The sequence below is a fragment of the Vidua chalybeata genome, chromosome 2 (genome assembly GCF_026979565.1).
Source record: "Vidua chalybeata isolate OUT-0048 chromosome 2, bVidCha1 merged haplotype, whole genome shotgun sequence".
NCBI lineage: Eukaryota > Metazoa > Chordata > Aves > Passeriformes > Viduidae > Vidua > Vidua chalybeata.
The window spans coordinates 8,020,498-8,037,967 of NC_071531.1; positions in this window are offsets into that span (position 1 = coordinate 8,020,498).

The window sequence follows — 17,470 nt, forward strand, 5'->3', positions numbered from 1 at the left end:
AGGACAGAAAACAGAGACTTCTGAGATCAGCTGTACATCAACACCTTGGAGCACTCTGAGTCCAAGGGAAGGTCAATAAGGACAGCAAGGCTGCTCACTGGTGCCCCTGGATACCAAACTACAGCTCTGTCAGAGGCAATACACAGAGCAATGGCAAAGTCTTACAGACTACAAACACAGACCTGCAGCTTTAACATAACACCTTTGATCAGCAAGGCTGGAGTTACTGTAGGGTCAGGGCTGATATAAACCAAACCAATCTAGCAAGAGCACCTACATATTTAAATGGACCTTCAGGGCAATATTATTTTCTTTAAGGATTTTGTTCTTTTCTGCATGCCACTCTGCTTGGCACTGTTTGCCCCTGCACATCATTGCTGTGATAGATGCAGCATTGTCATTCAGGTACTTAGGCCCGTAATACTGCAGATAAGCAGCAGCAAGGTTACCAGACATTTTGTTTTAAAATAATCCTTGGAACTCAAGGAACTTCCCAATAATTGCTATGTACTTTTGCTAAAAGAAAAAAAAAAAAAAAGTTAAAAAAATTTGAAGAAACCAAACCAAATGCTTTTAAATTTTACATGTAATTTTAAAAATGCACAAATATTCTTTCGTTCTTTTTTTTTTGCAGAGAGGGAACAGAATCAATTTGCCATGGTTATGCCTCCTGCCAATTGTTTAAAATTTCCAGGATTTAATCTTTCATCCATGTGTGTAGCCACTATTTACCTTTGAATGAGATAATGCATAATGCATTGGGCTTTATGGAAATGAACCAAGAAAACCTGTGGGGTTGGTTTTTTTTTTTTTTGGTTGGGTTTTTTTTTTTTTTTGAGAAAGTTGTACTCTCCCTTTATAGCCTAGAAAAATTAGCATCAATGTTACAACAACATGGAAGGCATGGGGAAATAGAGGTTACCTTAGCATGGACTCAGGAGATGTCACATGTGTGGGGAAACACAGTGCAGTGGTCCTGCATCTTTCCTCTACCTGAGGTTTCGTACAGGTGAAGTAGCATCACTGCTGTAACAAAAGCAGGTGTGGGATATCTTCTCCTCCTGAGTGGCACTAGGTCTTTGCTAGTGCTTAAGAATCTCAGAGAGGTTTAGAAGTTGTGCAGTAATGCGACCAAAATGCAGAAGGAAGGTGTGGAAGTCTGTAAATGCACCACTACCGGTAATAGAACTGAGGACCTTGTGGGTAACACGAGGCCACAAGAGGGTCATTTTGAACACTAAGTACCAACAGAGTATTGTCAGGACACAAATACCCTCGATTTGAATGCTGCTTTTTGCTGTACGTGCAGCTGAGAGCTAAATAACTGAAATGGATTTTTTTTTTTTCCTTTGTGAAGGAGCGGTAGCAGCAGCTTTGATGCAAATCAAGCCCGATGCTATCTCATGCCCTAAGTGTTGGCTCTGTCTGCAACCATCCGTAGAGAGAAAGCCACACTTAGACATTCCTCTTCTCTCTGCTTCTCACATGTGCATGTCATCTACAGAGCCTCAAAGAACTAGAACTGGCAGAGGTCTTTTAAGAGGCTTCCTGTCTAGGAGCAGTGGGTATGAGCAGTATATGGCCTGTTATGGGGGATTTTGTCTTTGCTTTCTTCTAATGCTAAGATTTGGTGCTTTTTCTCTGCTGTCAGATGATTTTTCCAAAAAGCTTTTACTGTCTAGAGTAGAGATTAGGCAGTTTCTGAAGCACATGCACAGGGGAAATGCTCATTTCTGGCCTGGTGGTGCCTTGCTAGCTGTGACAGAAGCAGAAAGGAAAAGCAAAGAAGTCATCATCATGGAATCGACTGGATCAAGCTCTGACACACTGAACTACACCAGAATTTGGAAAAATTGGTTGTGGCTTGTTAAAGTAGCTCTCCTCCTCTTACTGAGTGATCAACATGCTGTTCTTCCTCTGGACAGAGGCCACAGAGGCCAGAGGGGCAGAGATGGAAATGGAGTATTTTTGGAGTTTGGAAATGGCGTTTCAACATAATTTCTTTGCAGCCCTAGGTGAAGGACAAAACTGTGGTGTGAGAAGCACCACAAACACAGAAGGAGGGCTCTCTTAAAGCTGTCCCTGTGGAATCAAGATGGTGTTGTGCTACATTTTGCTAGAAATACTATTCCTTCCTTTTTGAAATGGTAAGCCTGTGTGTGTCTTGTGGAAGGAGAGAGTGAACTTTAGTCACTGAGGGAACACTTCTGGAAACCAGTATAAGAGTGAAGATATTCAGGACAGCAGATTGAGTTAATTGCACTGTGCCATGGGGCTGGTGGGCCTGATGAAGCAGTATCTTCCACTGAGAAATCATTCTGCAGTACATGGATGTGCTGCTTGATGCCACCTTACCATTCCAAATCAAGAAGTTGTCCTTCAAAATAGCTTTTATGCAGACAAAAGCATGGAGATCTGCATTTTATCCAAGACAAGAAAGCAACTCAGACCTTCCCCTCATTCAGAGTTTTAACAGGAGGTTCATGGTCCTGGTTTCAGCCATCTGACCAGGGCAGAGGTGGAAATGCTGAGCGTGGGCTGTGCTGCACAGAGGGGAACTCCTGCATCTGCATGTCACCCTCCTGATTCCGCAGTGGATGTACTCAGGCCCCATAAACTTGGTTGACTTGGACTTGAGAAAGCTGAGCATAGCCTCATCGAGAAATAACCACACAGAAAAAGGTAATTTTAGAGAGTGCAATCAGTGAGGGACTGACTGCTATGGAAAACGTGGACCTGCAGTTCTGGCAGAAGATGAGTAACTTGCTAGCAAGGTCTCCCTCCAGCAGCCAATTTAAAAAATGACCTTGGAGAAGAATACAGGAAATTAATTCATCTCTGATGAGAGGTTTTGGAGAGTCTCTTGCAATTTTATGCATGTTGGCTAGACAGCCTTGCCCTGGCAAGCACTCTTCCCTGTGCCAGGGACGGAGATAGCTGCAGACTTTTCCATCAGACTTGAGAGAGGCTTTTTCTTGAACAACAGAATAAACTGTGAAAGGTTCTGGCAAGGTAAGCCTGTTATGCTTGTAACTGGCAGTTGCAGATGGAAGGAAAGGAGAGAGATTGGTGGATGGCCAGGTTATGATATGTGTATTTACTGTGAGGAAGTCTGTGGTGTGTGGAAGGCCTTCAGCATACTGGTAGTGAATTAGTAGCTGAATTATTTTCATGTCCAGCACAAGTCTAGGGCTGGGGAATAGAGTGAGACTCTAAAGAACAAAGGTCAGCCAGTTGCAAGCATGTCAAGATTACTTAGTCAGCCTTCTTATTCCTGGCTCCTTCCTAAACATCACATTTGAGAGTACTCTGTTCAATATCAGTGGTTTTCCCTTCTTTGCATGAAAATAAGTAAATCAGCCCTCAAAGAGAGGGATTAGGAGTATTTGCTTGTCCCAAGGAGGAAAAAAACTTTCCACAAGTTATTTTCCAAAACAGAGGAGAAACTGAGTTGCAAGGTCTTCAGAGTTCACAGATGGAAGACATGCAGTCTTACCTAGAAGAGGCTCCTTGAAGGCAACCTGAGAATGAGCCCCACTCGCTTCAGCACCTACTACTATCCTCTTTTTCCCTTCCTGTGAGCCTTGACTACCTTCCTGGTAGCCAAGCACCTACTCTGCCAAGGGTCAACAATGTCTCAGTGAAGCTCTCCCATGCACCACTCACTCACTCACTCACTCACTCACTCACTCACTCAATTTTTGCTGGCAGAGGATAGGCACAGTCCTACATCCCTCCATCACCATGCACTAGTCAATGACTGCAGTGGCTGGTCTCAGCCAAGAGTGGCTGATAAACTACCCATGTTTGCCCCCAGAAGATTCTTCTGGTAAGTGTGTTGGCTAAGGTTTGGAGTAAAATAAAATAGAGCATCTAACAGACAGACACACTTGCAGTGAAGAAGAGTCAGAGCACAACTTTTTTTTTTTTTTTTTTGGTGGGGGTAGGCAGGATTTAGCCCTCACTGAGTGAAGGAGTTGCTGGTTTAGTCAAGCCAAGAACAGGATGAGACACATTGGTCTAGTGCATTGACATTTGCATCTCTGAGTGAGAGTGCTTGTTTTCACTGGAAGAACAGCAAGACTGCCTTTTGAAACATTTAGAAGTAGTTAAGCTTTTGGAGGAAAAGAAGTGAATATATTCTGATGGGAAGCTTTGAATCACTCTGGGCCTACCAGAATGGCTGCAGAAAAGACTTCAGCATTTCTGAGTGCATCTTCTTAAACTGTGTGGTCTGTTTTGGGGGTTGTAAATAAACACTTACATTTCACTTTTGCCTGACATAAGAGTGTTTTAATGGTAACTGGCTAAGAGGAAAACATCACTGATCTAAAATTAAACAAACGTGTCTTTCTGAAGCAGGGAAACTCAGGCTGAGAGCAAGTATCAGAAGGCTGAGGGAGAATGATGTTTTTTCCACTGACTAGCACTGACTAGGGGACCTCTCTTACATACTGCAAAGGAAGAAAAGGCATGCTTGAATGCTTAAGTCCTGAATGAATTTTACATAAAGAAAAAACAAAAGCCAGCTTTTGCCCTGAAAGTACACCCCTTCCCTCCCTGCTCTGAAGTCCCTTGACCCTCCAATGCTAATTGCTGTTGGCTAGTACCTTGCAGTGGAGCTGCACTGTGTCAGGCAAAGGAGAAAGAAACCTGCCAAGCTTGTGTGGAAGAATTCCTGGGCACGTGCATTCTCCAGGCACAAGCACAACCTATATCTGTTCCTGGATTTAAAAGCACTGTAGAAAAGTGCTACACAGGTACAGTCCAAATGCACTCAGAGCTAATTGGGACATGGAGGACTTAATTATTTTGAAATTCCAAGGCAAATACGTACCTTTCCTCCAAGGAAAATAAAACAAATGTTATCTCCTTCCATAAGGGATGGGATCAAAAGCAACCAAAAAGTCACCCTTATAGCACATGACAGCAGCACAGTTGGATCCTGGCTCAGCCTTTTAGCTCTCTGTGCTCCATGCCGTGCTCAGCCTGGTGACTCCAGGCCCTCAGCCACAGAGTGTGAGATTATCAGCAGAGACTCCTCATGAATTTTGCACGGCAGCAACTCTGAGCCTTACATTACATGTGTGCATTTGTGCAGGAGACAGGGAGTAAAATTAAACAGGGTGTGTAATTGGGTATTTCATACCACATCACATTGTGCTAGGGTTTAAAAGGCATATCCAGCACTGGCTAATGACCACAGTCCATATGCTTCCATGTGTCTGTCTCTCAAGTTCCATATAATACAGAAGCCTATAGATATAACATTATGAATTTAAATTTGGGCATGGTCTGTGCCCCTACCTGGACAACTTTTTTGTTGTGCCCCAGTTCTGGAGAGCTACTTCTGGGAACCAGTGCCACAGCTTTTAAAAGCAGTGATAGTGAGGAATCTGTGAGTAGAGATGCAAAAATGGCTCACATAACAGTGACCAGTAAGTCACTTCATTGCTAATGTAGGCAGGTCAAATCTTACTTGGACTGTGGTTACTCTGCAGAACTTCAGAAATTTTGCTTTTATTCTATTCCCTGCCTTCCCTTGCATATTGGCAAATGCAAGAATCCTAAAGTGGAGAAGCAGCAGGTACAGGGGCTCTTCAAAATTCTGGAACCCCCTGCCCTGCCTGTGCCCTCATCTGGTCGGCGAAGAGCTTAAAGCAACACCAGGTGCTCACAGGCGTGGCTGACAGGAGTCACTCCCTCCTGTCTGGGGTTGATAAGTGGTCCTGGGTGCAGCCAGTTCCCACCCAGAGAGTGGCTGAGGATCTTGGTGTTGCAGCAGGGCTCACAGTGTTCCTGGTGCTGTGGTTGTGCCAGACCTAGTCAGGAGCATTGACTGCAAAATATTCCTGGTGCAGGCAGAGCCTTTGGAGAAAAGGTAACAGCTGCCTGAAACAGTGCAGGGTATGTTTTCATCTGGAAGCCTTTGCCAGCCAAAATGGCTTTCCCTGCCCATTGCAATGGCAGCCTCTTCTTGCAGACAAGCCCCTGGTGTGGCTGAGAAAGTTGTTTACAGGACTGAAGTTTTCCAGTATTGGCTTTTCAACCAACGTCTGTGGTACAAATCTCAGGTTTGGCCTGAGCTGGCAAGAGGAAAAATGTCTTACCATCTCTCTAATGCTCTGGAGCAAATCACAATCTCTGTGACAAAGGTGATAATGCAAACAGGGTTAGCTTATTTTTAACATAGTTTGAGAAACTGCTTTATGCAAAAAGTTTCACAGTTTTAAAGAATAGTTGAGTCCCACCTTTGGTAGCCAAGAGAAACTGCTATTATCTCTCAGGCAAGAAAAGTGTTTATAGCAATGTTTTTGAAAAGTATTAGTGTGATTTTGCAGGTCAGTGTAGACTGTCTTCCATGGTTGAAATCCTCCCTGTGTTTTTTAAAAAACCAGCAGAAATAGAATGGATGTCACAGCTGACTAAAGTTTTTGGAAGATTTTAATTAAAATGAGCACTGAGAAATGCAAAGTATCATTCTGGACTGGCTCAGTTTGAGGAGGTGATGCAGCTGTGTCAGTGCAGTGCCTTGTGTCTGCAGCCATTCCTGTCTTTGAGGACACCAGAACAGCCCTTGCAGCCCAGGTACTGGGACAACCTCCCACCACAGTCCTGAGCCAGCACAGCTGAAGCTGCCACAAAGTCCTTCACTCTGCTCCAGGACTTGGAGCAGCAGCTGCTGGATGCCAATCCTGTGTTGCTAATCTTCATGTGCACTGTAAAACCAGAGGAGCTGTACCTCAGTGACACCTGGCTTGATAACATTTTCGACGTTATCTTCCCCCAGTCCCCCTCCCTACTGCTCTTCCCCCATCCTTTTTAAGGAAAAAAAAAAAAAAAAAAAAAGAAAAGGAAGGAAGCCTGCATTCTGATGCTGGGTCAGTGGATATGGAATAATTCAAATTCAGCACCTTCCTCTGAGCTATGTGGTACCCAAGGGACAGTATCTTACTCTGCTCCTTCCTATCACTATGTGCACTTGTAGGGGCTTATGGTATTACTGCAAAACACTCTAGACATGCACAGCATGAAGAAACAAGTTGAAAGGTACATTTGGATGCTCCAGACTCAATACAGATAAACTCACAGGATTCACGTGGCCTCTGACACCAGGTGATTGCAAATGGTAATAAATAGAATCCAAATTCAGGTTGGCACATGCTTTCCTAGCAAGGGGACTAAAAATAACTGCATTTTAACAGACTGAGTGGTTAGAGAACTTTGTTAATTCAGACATAAACCTGTTAGCATAAAATATTGCCGGAGGTCTGAAATGGCCTCAGACAGTTTACATTTTTCATCAGGATTGGTGCTAGAGACAACTAACCCTTTCTCTCCCTAAGAATAATGCTGCTTTTCCACAAGGCAACCCAAAAGCCAATCTCTTTGTACACAAGAGAAATACCTCTAATCTAGACTTTATTAGACTGATCATTATATAATGGCTTTAGAAACTCTGGACAAAATAGAGCAGTGGGTTTAGCTGATGGTAATGTCAGATTGCTGTCAATAATCCCCAGCAGATGCAAACGTGTGACCCTTTTTCCCCTTAATTGTTGAATATTTATTTTTATCTTATAATGTTAATAAGGTTTATTGTGCTACAGAGAGAGCTGATATCACATGACCTTCATCTTCCTGACTCACAACAAAACCAGAAACATTATACTGCCTGTCACGTCCTGTTGCTCAATGATAATGTGTAGGTTAGTTGCTTTTCTTCCCCACACAATATTATTTATTCCTTTTGGACTGCCTTCCCTTATTTGGAGTTGCCATCGTGCTGAGAAAAAGGCATGATTGAAACAGGGGGTTCTGGAGCATCTTTTCAGTATGAGCAGAGGGAAAAACAACAACAAAAAAATAAATATGCAACTAGTCTTTAGACAGCACTTGTTCAGTTTGAGTGGCATTAGACAATGTGACTGCCTAAAAGAGCAAGGGACTGGATTTGATGAAGCAGGAGGGACCTAGCAATTCAGTCATCCTAAATAAGACCTAGATAAAAGCCTGAGTAACCCTGGTCTTAATAAACAAAAACAGACCATGCAAAGGACATTGGAGGAAAAAAAAAACCCAGACAATTTTAATTTTTTTTTGGAACAGAATTAGCTCCACTTATGTATATTTGAGATGGCAGGCACCCAAAGTAAAGGTTTGCATCTGGTCCTCTATTTGTGCTGTGCTGAGCCAGGATCCCCAACCCAGATAACTCATTTTGGATCAACCATGTTGGTTTTTTGTAGGATCTAAGGGCCAAATTGATACAGACAGAAGAATGCAACAGCTTGGAGAGTTAGGCTGTAGCTTAGGCTGCACCTTTCACATCACTGCAAGGAAAAGTGAGGCTCATGTGCAGGTGGATTAACTTGAATTTCTACACCCTGGGACGAATGGCTGCAGTTCCCAAAGCAACATTGCCATGTCCAGCAACTGCTCCCCACTCCCTCCACAGCAAGGGGAAAACCAAGATGTGTCCCAGGCCCAGCATGTCCCGCCCATCTCTGGGGCAGAGAAGCCAGTGCATCACACCCCTCAGTTCTTGATCCCAGGTCTAAACTAAGCAGAGAAATGGAAACCTTTTCAATACGCTTCAGAAAAGCACGTGCAGGATGGAGGATGCACAGTAAGGAAGCACAGAAAACCCGGGCAGTTCAGCCCCTGGGGCAGCTGTCACCAGCCTCTGGACATGACTGGCTATGAGTGGTCTCACTGGGAGGATTGTGGCTAAACAGAGGAGGTCCCCCACCTTCTGTGGGCAGGGAGAAGCTAGCCCTGGCTTTGCACCAAGGTTTTGGCAAGGGGTGCAGTGAGAAACCCAGAAGATGTAGCATTTTGTCTGTGCCAGAAATCTCCAGCTGCAGAGTACCGAACACAAACTTTGTATATCCTGAAAACAGCGAAGATAAGTGATTTTTGGGTTTGTTACATGTTTTAAATGGAGTGAGAGCCCTCAGCTATTCCAGCACATTCCCTTTGCAGGTTCATTAATGAGACCTATGGGAATTGGATTGGGTTCTTTTTCACTGTTATTTAGACTATGAGAGAATAAAATGGCAGAAAGGAGATGCTATTTTCAAACCATGTTTTTTTTCTGTTTTGCAACTGAAATGTTTACCAGGCTTCTGTCATTAAGTCCAGATATTTGGGGTATATATTAGAAATGTGCAGGGACTAGCTGAGATTTCTGTGTGTGGTTAATTTTACTGAGATCTCTGCAATCAATTATTTACATTGCTTTTTTAAATCTTATTTTTACAGCATGAAAATAGTATTTCATGCTATAAAAATAATGTTTCAGTCCATGTGGTCATGATACAATATAGTATTTTTATTTTATTTTTATTTTATTTTGTTCAGAGTGCTTTGTAAGCATTAGTGAAATGAATGTTAGGGTACACTTGTGAATTAGGCATCACATCCCAGTTACAGTGACATGAAAAATGTGTCTGCTTCCCAAATGTCTTTGAACCAGTATCACTATTTTGATTGAGGGGAGGGAGATAATTTTCACCATGGCGATAAAAGCCCCACAACCCCCAAACCTGGTTGCAGTTAAACCAAAAATGAAAGTATCATATCTGTGTCTGGCTGCATCCCAAATATTGGTATCAGCACACCTCCCCTGACTCAAGTGGCATAGGCCAGGTCTTGGTTTTCAGCCTGTTACATCAATACTGATGTAGCTAATGCATGACAGATGTCGTGGTGAAATCACAGATCCATTGAAGTCACTGGCAAAACTCCCATTCATTCAGATGGTCCCAAGGCTTTGCTCAGCACAATTTAGGCTCCGTGTGTGATTTCCAAAGCACAGGTCATCCTCAGTTACAACATGGCTGTTTCCCCAAGCCAGGAACAAGACGGTCAGAAAGCGGCACTGTGCACAGTGCCAGGATGTGCTCCTGTAACTGGTATCCTCAGGCAACCACACATGATGGGCAAATCCAGTGAGGGCAATTGCCACAGAAGCACTTCTGCCCACTACTTCTCTTCTGTCATCTTGCAACATCTGTGTAACACCTACAGAAGTCGCTGGGGTCAGCAAGTAAAGCTCTAGCTGGTTTTGAGGCAATTTAGTACTGAAAAGGAAAGAAGAAGAGCTGGTCCTGCATTAACTTTCAGCTTCCCACTGGCTGCCTACCAGATGCTTGCGGACTGAAGACCTGGAAACCTTGACCCTGCTGTGTGGCATTTCACCCATGACATGAGCCAGGGGATTCAGTGCACAGCCTCTGGGAATCACAGGGAAATAACATTGAAGTCACATTCCCTGAGCCAGGGAACAGGTACAGATGCCCATGGAGTGTTTACATTGCCACATTTTTTCCATGCTTTTGAGCTGTGTGTGCCTCTGTGTCCTGTGTGTGGCTATGCAAACAGAAATGACCTGGCTGCAGAGCCACAGCTGCAGCTCTATCCTGTGAGCGGGCACAAGGAAAGCTGTTCCATGTTCCCCTTAGAGGATAAAAAAGGTCTGGATTTTTTTTGGTGGCCTTCCTTATAGCAGTTTGCACACCATAAATAGCATGCTTACTGCTCCCTGGGAATCCATGGAAGATGTTGATTCCTCAGCTGAGTGCTGTTGAAAAAGAAATAGGATCCACCTCTGTGTGGGCTGAGCTGCTGAGAGCTGTGTTTGTGTGCTCTGGCTGGGCTTTGAGATGCAGTGGTGCTTTTGATACCCAGTTTGTTTAAAGCTAGGCAGGGTATCTCTGCCATACACGGTGGTGAAGGGAAATCAGAGCCCACTGCACCCATAGGGATAACTTCTTTCATTGATAAATTAAACCAGCTGGCACTATGGAAACGGAAAAGATGACACATCTGTTTTCTGCAGAGGCAAAAGCTGAATGCTGGAATTTCCCATCCTCACACCATTTCTTATCTCCCACCTCAGTCCTCTCAGAGTGCTGCAATGGGAAAGTTCAGCAAAGGGAAGGGGAGGCAGCATGTCCAGGCCTGCCATGAATGAGGAAAACTCCTTACCAGTGGGAACATCAGCTGAAGAGAGAAATGGATGGATCACCATGGCAGTACGGTCAGGATCACTTAATGAGATGGGCACAACCCCAAAACTGTGTATTTTAATGTAGGCAAACACTAGGACTTGCATCCAGAAGCAGAATACAAACAACAGTCCTATTACTGTAGGGAGCACCACATCTAGAGAGGATTGATGAGAAAGATAAACGTGTCTAACAGTTCAAGAAGGTTGTGGATGAGGTGAGGACGAATCCAAGAAAGGCCATGGAACAAAATGACTAAGTATTGGAAAATGTGGCTTGAAGTGACAGACTAGAGAAGACACTCCATCTGTTTAGCCTAACAAAGACAAAGTTGAGAGGATGACTTGATCACAGCCTCTAAGTACTGACATGGGGAACAGAATGTGATAATAGAAGGCTTTTCAATCTAGCTGACGCAACTATAATATGATCCAACTGGAAGTTGGAAGCCAGACAAATTTTGACTACAAATAAGGTGCAGATGTTTAACAGTGAGGGTAATTAACCAGTGGAACTAATTACCAAGGACTGTGGGGACTATCACCAGCAACTTTAAATCAGGATTAGATTTCCTCCCCCTCCGCCTGCCAGAGATGTGCTCTAGTTCATTCAGGAATGAATTCAGAGAAGTCCTTCAGTGCATGTATTACTCAGGAGCTTGGGTCAGATTATCAAGCCAGCTTTCTCTGCCTTTGGGATACCCCTGTGATTCACAGGCCCTTGAAGTACATAGACACCGTGCAGAAAACTTGCAGCACTTGCCCAAATTGACTCATGACACTTCATTTCATATCCTGGGTTGTTAAGTAGTAAGGGGACAAATTGGTAAGAGTGGGAGGAGAAAGGGCATGGGTGACAGGATCACAGATCCCCTCCATGCAAGCCTGTGCATTATCTCAGTGATTCAGTTACTTCTTTAAAGACATTAAAAAAATAAAAGAATTAAGATGGCAAATGCAATTTTCTGCCCTCCTAAAAGCATTGCAGGAAAAATGAGCATTCAGGAAAGATACTGATAAAGTGTGCTTTGTGTTCCTTTTGCTGTGCTGTGCTGAATTTGGCCAGGGCAAGGAGCATCCCAAAATCAGAACGGGAAGAAACAACCCCTTGCTGGAGTGAAGTCGTCCTGGGGAGCAGCAGTGAGCCAAGGCATGGCTCCTGGCCCGCCAGTGACAGACCATGAAACTGCCTCCATCTGCTGCAAGGTCTATGCGGACATTCCATCGAAGAAAACAACAGCCCAGCATCAGCACTGCTCCGGTGCAGCAGCCAAAAGTGAAGCACAGTGGCTGGCTTGGGAGCCTGTGATGGATGGAGATTAATGCCTGGCCTGGACCCGCACAGTCCGTGGTGAAACCCCCGTGTGCTCCAGCTCAGGGCAGGTGGAGGGGAGGCCAGCAAGAAACACAGGGTATAGACAGCCTCTCCCCAGCCATGAAATGGGTAAAATCAATGAAAGATTGGAGGTGTTTGCAGTTTTGCTGCAGCCACAATTTTCCCTCCCGACATGGTAGCAGGGTGCTACCACAGCTGGGGGGCAGAGGCACTGGGAGAGGCTCTTAACTTGCAAGTGTGATCCTGTCCCAGGTTGGCCCCAACAGTCTTTTATAACCTTGCAAGGCCTTCTAGAACCTTCTGGGACCTTTCAGAACCTTCCAGGGCCTTCTAGGACCTTCTCCAGCCGTGCTGACATTGAACAGAGTCATGGCAGAAATGCAGGAGCAGAGCGGATGCGACGAACGCCCCGTTGCCCCTGCGGTCCCGTCCCTCACATCTCTGGGTCCCACAGGGCCTGGACATGGCCTGTGCCGGGGGCAGGCAGGGCTGGGGGGAGGAGGTTTCTCAGCTGCCTGCTCGCACCTGCCGGCGCTTGCAACTGCAATTAGTTGCACCCGGTCGAAGCCAAATTGAGGCCCCTTTCAAACCGCAACTCTGTGCGTTTTGTTTCCAAAGGGAAGTTCATCTTTTATGTGCATGCAAAATGGATAAAACCCGAGGAACCTTTTTTTTATTCCCCCCTCCTCCCTTCTCTCAGTCAGGCAGGAATTTGTTTAAAAACACCGGCTGCTGAGGCAGGGAGATGCAGTGGGTTGAGGTCTGTAGCGATCCTTCTTTTGTGGCATGGGAAAGGTTGGCTTTTTCCAATGAGCAGGCTCGGCGTGTGGCCTGGTGACGGGATCCCCGGTGTGGGTGGGCAAGCTGGGCCTTCTGCCCCATTTGGGAAACTGGTCCCCTTCACTCTTGTCGAGGAGGTGATGCAGAAAGGGGGGGGTGGGTGAGCTTCTGCTGCTGGTGGGGAGGAGATGTGCCCGGGGGCACCGAAAGCCCCTCTGGGAATCAGCATGGCTAGGAACTGATGGACACCAGGCAGCCTTTCCCTTGCCCTCCGTCTCCTCCCTCCTCCCAAGCTGTTTTTCCTGCTTCACGCAGGTGTGGGTCCCCCTTCCCGAGGAGGCTGCCTGCGCGGTGTCCCCAGCCCGGGGATCGGTTCCTGGGGAGGCAGAGCCCTCCGGGGCGGGGAGGTGCTGACTCCGCCGTGTGCGGGGGATCTGGCAGCCACCGCATTAAGAGGATTTACGAAGGAGATAAGGCACAGCGCTGAGCTTCCCTCGGTAATCGTGCCGCACACAATTCGGGGCTGCGCGGGGAATTTCGGTGCAGCTGACAGGTACACAGCGCTGATCCAATTGTCCTTACAGCCGCTATTAGCCAAAAATAAGGGGCAACTGGTATTACAAATGATTTCTGGGTAAATGCTTAGCTCCGGTGCTGAATGATCTCTCAGCCATAATCCACACATAATCCTCAATACAGAGACTATGCTTTAAAGGCAGCTCCATTTTGAGCAGGCCTCAATAATGCATGGATGTCCTGATTCAGAAAATAAGGGGGAGGAGGGAACAGGAAAGCCACTTTTGTTTTACAGAATTTTTTTCTGGGTTGAAAAGAATTTGGGAAGTCTGTGATCATGTACGTGTTATTTATTAAGAGAAGATTACCTGCTTGGTAATTATTTCTTTGGGAGAATAATTTTAACTACAATGACTGCATTATGACTGTTTCAGGCAGGTCTGATGTATCTAGAAAATAAACAAATGAACAAAAATCTCCTGTAATGACTCAGTTCGTGATGTTTATTCCTCAGAACACTCTTGGTGACTTAATGTGAGGGAATGAGTGTGCTGATAGTTAACACCTTCTCTCTTCTCCTCTGCACTTCCTGATGTGAAAGGTTGCCTAGTCCAGTGGGCCTTATGCAGCCCTACTAGTGGGGCACCTGAGAGCTCTGCAGTGTTTGGTGTGTTCAGTGGCCTCATCACAGCCCCATGAAGTGAAGCAGGAAAATGTGCTGCTCCCAGAGGCACAAATCCCAGAGAGGAGCGAGTGATTCTTCCCAAAACCTTCTACTCATTTTGGGTGCCTGGTACTGGCATGTGTTTTCAGAACCTCTTAGCACCCACTCCAGCACTCATGCCTGGCTATTTATCTTCTTTGAAGAGTGCTCTTCCTACACCAACCTGATTGCCAGAGAGCAGGCACAGAAGAGTTTGAGTCTGCAACAATTACTCTGTGAGTAATCCTTGGGTAATCCCAGGAGGCTTTACCTGACTGACTAAGGACTCTTAGCATTTTACCAAACCATACCCTATACAAATATTTTTGGCCACTGCTTCCACTAGGGCTTTCAAGGGGACTGGAATAGGTTTTGTAATCTCTGGTAAACTTTAGTTAACATCCATAGGACATTTGAACCAATAGGCTCAGCTCTTGGCTATACAATAGAAAAGTGTTGGAAACCATATTTGTTCATCATGAATCATATTCTTCTAGCTACCTGCTAGAGACAGGAAAGGAGGCCCTGCCAAATGCCACAGGAAAAAAAAAATTCTCTGCTAGCAAATTCTGAAAAAGCAAACAACATTTTCATAGTTTGTTTACTCATTTGTTCCTTAAAAGAGGCAAAGGAATCTGTGAATCAGAAGAATTTCCATCTCAAAAAACTGCTTTGGCTTGTAATTTAAGATTAAGCAATTGAATTTCATGCAGCCCTGCTTAAAATTCACTACCCCACACCTCGTCACCATAAACATAAAAAACCCCACACAACAGTCCCACCACCACCTCCCCCAGCATCTCTAAGGTCTACTATAAGTAAGTAAAAAAATGTCCAATCAGCTGGGAGGTCACAAAATGTACTTAATAAAGATGTTGTCTGCGTGCCTGCCGGATTTTTCCCCTCGCAGCGTTCGCAGCCTATCAGGCAGTTTCCCTTCCGATGCAGTGCCAGTGCTGGGCTGACTTCAATCAGGCTGTACAAATCAGCAGAGCAGAAATGCCTCCTTCCCTCCATCACCTGAAGCCAATGCTGATTCATCTCTTCAGGCCCATTCCTCCTGCCCTTTCTCTGAATTTGCCAATCGCTGAATAATTTTTTTTTTCCTTTTTCTTTTCTTCCTCACTTCCCCTCTGGAGTGTCCCGGCGCTGAATGCATCACGCTTCGTTTTGAGCTCTGACTGAAAGGGAATATGGAAATTAATTGGCTCTGGCTGCTCTCAGCCTTTTCCACGTGCCTGTGCTATGTAAGAGGTGCCGTGCAATTGCCTTTCCATTGTGGTTCCCCACCAGCCACCTGTCTCCTCGCACACACTGCCACGGCTGCTCTCAGCCCAGGCTCTGGAGATGGATGTACCCTTCCTCTCCCTATTGTGCAAGAGGGAGGGCAGCTGGCAGGGCTGTCCTCCTAAGGGCTGGAACTGCCCTGTTTGACTCAGAACAGGCCAGATTTAGTGTATTCTCTAACTTGTGGTAAATAGCATGTGACTGGTGCTTTGGCAAGGGCTGCAGAGGGATGTACAGTACATGTTGAAATGGTTATTTGTTCTGGCTACTGGAAGGACAGCCCAGTTGAAAGAGAGCAGCTAGGGGATGTGCTTCCTCCATGGGAGGGTGGTACTGGGACCCTTGCAAGTTGGAGTATAACCTTGCTTCATGAGTATGCTCCATCCCAAACATGCTGTGGTGCTGTGGCTTTTCCAGCTCCATGAGAAAGACAATGCTGGGCAGAAAGAAGGCCTCATCTCCATGTCATGAAAGGGGGAAGAACAAGATCTTACAGCCAGACAGAAGGGCAATGTCAGGCAGGCCAGGAGCACCTACACAACAGGGGAACGGCTCAGACACCACTCTGGGTCTCTAGAAGCACCTCAGCATTTGCTGGGGGACAATGGGCTCTTCTGAAGGGTGGATGGTACAAAACTTACCCTGACTCAATCCCTTGATGGAAGGGAAAATCTGAGCTCTAATTGTCAGGAGGACATTGGTCATTTGTGCTGATTGTTTTCTGCTTGGAGGCATTTCAAGAAGTGGCTTTTGGAGTCCTGAATAAGGACTTCCTGTGCCCAGAAGAAGCTGGTCTAATTTTCCCACCTGTAATAAGTTGGTCTTTAAAAAGATACTGTCTCTGCACACAGACTTTGTATTACCTATGTGCTTTGACCAATGCAGTCACCACAGAACTACTTTGAGGCTGCTATGGCATTCAGCAGCAGATCAATGGCACAGCAGATCAACGGCACTCTGCAACTGCTCAAAACCAGGAATAAGAATTTTTAGGTAGAGACATGCTCACCTATGGCATCAGGGCTTGTGTCCTCATCTCAGCAGACTGACGGTATGAGCACCACTAGGGGCTGGTGAGCTGTTTGTATTTTCAGGGTCTTGGGATGACTCAGACCCTGGCAGCACTGTAGGTCTGATGCCCATTTTTCTCTTCCATCTTTGCACTGCCTCTTGCCCAAGGAGTCATGGCCTACAAGAAGGACCACTTCCTATTATCAGTACAATAGCCATAAATGAAAGATCATGCACATTTGTAATGTGGTATCACTTACAGAGAAGACATGGTCTTGGGTACACTGGATGTCAAAACCAAATGAGAAACTTTCCTCTTAGTTTTATCACAATTTTTCCCAGAGCCACTGCTACCTGCATTCTGGAAATTTACAGAATGAAGGATTTTGTCATGATATCTAATTCTAATCTGGAGTGATTTACTGTTAAGTTGAAAATCAAGCCTGTACATATGCCCCTCCAAGTGGTTTCTGTGACAGTTTCTATTAACCATAAAAATGTCATTTGCTAGGAAGTATCAGCCTTCTTATGGGCTTTGCAATCATCACTACCGGATGCACACTTACTGAATGGAATAAATAGCAGTCTTGTACAATTAGCCTAGGATGCAGGACATGTCTGGCTATCTCTCTTGGCTCCAAAGTGAAGTTTTCACAAGGAAACCCATATACCAGGAGATGAGATCTATGTGGATTCTCTGGACTTCTTGAGAACTTGACATGTTTTAAAGCCTTAAGGATAAAGCTAACAGTTTTGGTGCATATCTTGTGGTTTTGGTCTGTGTAAGGCAACTTAAATACCCATCTTACTTCATTCTGATCCAGTA